This window comes from Myxocyprinus asiaticus, chromosome 2 (assembly GCF_019703515.2).
Source record: "Myxocyprinus asiaticus isolate MX2 ecotype Aquarium Trade chromosome 2, UBuf_Myxa_2, whole genome shotgun sequence".
Lineage (NCBI taxonomy): Eukaryota > Metazoa > Chordata > Actinopteri > Cypriniformes > Catostomidae > Myxocyprinus > Myxocyprinus asiaticus.
In genome coordinates, this window is record NC_059345.1 from 58,255,906 (window position 1) to 58,260,119 (window position 4,214).

Here is a 4,214-nt window from a genome sequence, read left to right on the forward strand (position 1 = left end):
CTGTTTCTCCACGTTCACCCTTGCCTGGCAGCCCTGATTCTCCTCTCTCTCCCTGCAAAGATGAAATTTGACAACTGTTTATATAAGTCTAACAAAGTAAATATTTTATGTCTGTCTCTTGCTCCTTTTTTGTCAAACTTGCATTCTTTATCATAAATTCTTACAACAGGCATAAAATGGCTGTATGAGTTGGTGACACACTTTGATAAGATAAGATTTTATTTAGGACCCCCCCCCCCCCCCATGTGTATTGATCTCTTTGAAATGACCTGTAGAGGGCAGTATGGTAGCACTTGACATTTCTTGAGATGGCACTTGAGTCTGGTGCTTATTTAATGACATAGGTGCCTCAGTACACTCTCATCAAACACCTATTTAAGATGTACATTTTCTTAATAAACTTATTTATCAGAAAAAAAATATTTACCTGCCTCACTTTTTACAACTGGTTGAAAAATTATTTTCTATTCATTATAAAAAAAAAATAATAATAATTAAAAAATAATTAAAAAAAGCAGATGTTAGGCAGAATGTTAGTCTCAGTTACCATTCACCTTCATGGCATCTTTATTCTATTCAATGAAAGTGAATAGTGACTGAGGCTGTGTTTCTGCTTAACATCTCTTTTGTTTTCCACAGAAATTCATATAGGATTGGAACAACATGAGGGTGAGTACAGAAGTTTAATTTTTGGGTGAATTATACCATTAAATAACATTCGTATTGTTTAAGGGGTATATCAGAGTAGTATTTTGTCTAATAAACTCAGCAAAAAAGAAACCTCCCTTTTTCAGGGATTTTAAAGATAATTTTGTAAAAATCCAAATAACTTTACAGATCTTTATTGTAAAGGGTTTAAACAAAGTTTTCCATACTTGTTCAATGAACCATAAACAATTATTGAACATGCACCTGTGGAACAGTTGTTAAGACACTAACAGCTTACAGACAGTAGGCAATTAAGGTCACAGTTATAAAAACTTAAGACACTAAAGAGACCTTTCTACTGACTCTGAAAAACACCAAAAGAAAGATGCCCAGGGTCCCTGCTCATCTGCGTGAACGTGCCTTCGGCATGCTGCATGGAGGCATGAGGACTGCAGATGTGGCTAGGGCAATAAATTGCAATGTCCGTACTGTGAGATGCACTACAGGGAGACATGAAGGACAGCTGATCGTCCTTGCAGTGGCAGACCACGTGTAAGTGTAAAAACACCTGCACAGGATCGGTACATCCGAATATCACACCTGCGGGACAGGTAAAGGATGGCAACAACAACTGCCCGAGTTACACCAGGAACGCGCAATCCCTCCATCAGTGCTCAGACTGTCCGCAATAGGCTGAGAGAGGCTGGACTGAGGGCTTGTAGGCCTGTTGTACGGCAGGTCCTTACCAGACATCACCGGCAACAACATCGCCTATGGGCACAAACCCACATTCGCTGGACCAGACAGGACTGGCAAAAAGTGCTCTTCACTGATGAGTCACGGTTTTGTCTCACCAGGGATGATGGTCGGACTCACGTTTATCGTCGAAGGAATGATAAACGTGAGTAAAATTTACTCTCGGTTACACCGAGGCCTGTACTCTGGAGCGGGATCGATTTGGAAGTGGAGGGTCCGTCATGGTCTGGGGCGGTGTGTCACAGCATCATCGGCTTGAGCTTGTTGTCATTGCAGGCAATCTCAATGCTGTGTGTTACAGGGAAGACATCCTCCTCCCTCATGTGGTACTCATCCTGACATGACCCTCCAGCATGACAATACCACCAGCCATACTGCTCGTTCTGTGTGTGATTTCCTGCAAGACAGGAATGTCAGTGTTCTGCCATGGCCAGTGAAGAGCCCAAATCTCAATCCCATTGAGCACGTCTGAGACCTGCTGGATCGGAGGGTGAGAGCTAGTGCCATTCCCCCCAGAAATGTCCGGGAACTTGCAAGTGCCAAATCTGGCAAATCTGGTGCAGTCCATGAGGAGGAGATGCACTGCAGTACTTAATGCAGCTGGTGGCCACACCAGATACTGACTGTTATTTTGACCCCCCCCCTTTGTTCAGGGACTCATTATTCCATTTCTGTTTGTCACATGTCTGTGAAACTTGTTCAGTTTATGTCTTAGTTGTTGAATCTTTTTATGTTCATTCAAATATTTACACATGTTAAGTTTGCTGAAAATAAAAGCAGTTGTTGAGTTTATGTTGTTTTGGTGGTTTCTATCTTGTCAGTTCACTTTAATTCATTGAACCATTTAAGCTTGGAGAGAAAAATTATCAAATAATTATCAAAATATTAATAACTACAGTCTTGACCAACACAAAATAGGTATCATTTTAAAGTTTAGAAGCTTAACTGTACAATGCATGTAGGCATTATGACCAAAACTGAACAAGTGCTTTGAAATTTACAGAGAGATCAGAAGTGTTCCGTTTTGATCTTTTATTAATGATTTTGCACTGTACATATTATTGTAATCTTTAAAAACATCAAACTGATCAAATATCCATGTGTCATTTCTCATTGGAAAGCTCTCAAAGAGTAGAATACAAACAGTCTATTTGTTTTAGAAACAGACAAAAATATAGCGAGCAATAGCTAAGTACAGTGCATGTCTTTGACATACCTGTTACATGTAAACAGGTGTTGCTTATAAGCTGCGTTTTCACTTGTAACTTCACGAAAAAAAAAAAAAAACTATGCTAAACCAATCGTCTTAGGATTCAGATCGCAGTAACCAGAGGTGGAAGTCATCCAAATATGGGCAGAGAGGATCGTTCATTCTATTTACATATGGCCACCAGGAGGTGGCGCCAAGTACATGACACAGACTCAGTGATGGCACAAATGACACAGAATGGAACTGAATGAGATCTCAATACTCAAGCCACCATGCTTTAGTGAGAGAGCATACCTTTAGTAATTGTTGTATTTGCATGTGTAATTAGTTCTTATGTACAATTATTATGCTTTCTTTTTTTGGAGAGGCTTTTGGACACTTGGGCTGTGTCCAAAATCGTTCACTCATTAACTATTTCCTATATAGTGAATGGCAGTGAGTGCACTATATCTCAGCAGTGAGTGAACGAAATGAGTGAGTGAATTCAGATGCTGATGTATACACTGGACGCAGGAGCTCTGGGGCTGTCGCAGCAACAATTTCACATATGAACTTTTAAAATACTTGGGCCTTACTTGTTATTCTTATTAAATAATATATTAATACAATACATCTTCATTCTGTTTGTCATTTTTAATATATATATTAATATTGTATTTATTTGTTATACTTTCGTATCTTTAAACTCCAATACAAGCTGGGTAGTGTTTCTGGGCACATAGCGCCCTCATCTGACCATAAACAGCACCAAAGTTATCGAAATTAGAGTGCATTGTGGGTAAGAATGAGTGAACAAAAGTAGGGAAGGAGAGGCTCACTCAGAATTCAGACACTCCTACAAAATTGCAGACACCCGAAATAGTGCACTATATAGTGGATAGGGGGTGGTTTCAGACACAGCGTTGAAGACATTTTTGGACACAAGAATAAATTATGTTTGTAATGCTATCATTTTTTTTTTTTTTTTTGTCATATCAACACAACATTTTACTCAGAGGTGACATGATTGGGTACAAAAGTCAAGCAGTTTTTGGAGCTATCTTTTATATACATGGCAGATATATAATGTTCAATCAGAAAAATAAGAAAAAAAGCAAATTGTTGTCTCAAGTTTTTTTTATGTGATTTGTCAGCAGTTTCTTAGACTGAGAGTCTCATAATTTATCATAATCTAGATCATTAAAAAACATGAAAAGTTTTCTTTACAATGATACTAACAATTGATCCTTTTTTAATTTTTTATATAGAGTTATTAGCCTTTAATTTTGGGCATGCCACTGAAACAGGAAATCTTTAAAAACATCTTCAGAGCTTAAAGGTTTAATTTGTTTAATCTAATCAATCTCCAGTGATTGAAACTGAAACTGCACATATCCCAACATATACATGGCAAAAGCAACAAGGTATGGCCAGTGAATACAACTGCAAGGGTTCTTGATTAATTAACCCACCCAACTGATTCCTTGATCTATCCAAAATATTGATCATTGCGGCTCTTGATCAAAGGAATAGGTGAATAAAGAATTTTTGTAAGACATCCGGATGAATCCATAAAATACAATTAGAAAAGCTCACTGGCTGTGTGTTACATAAAAACTCA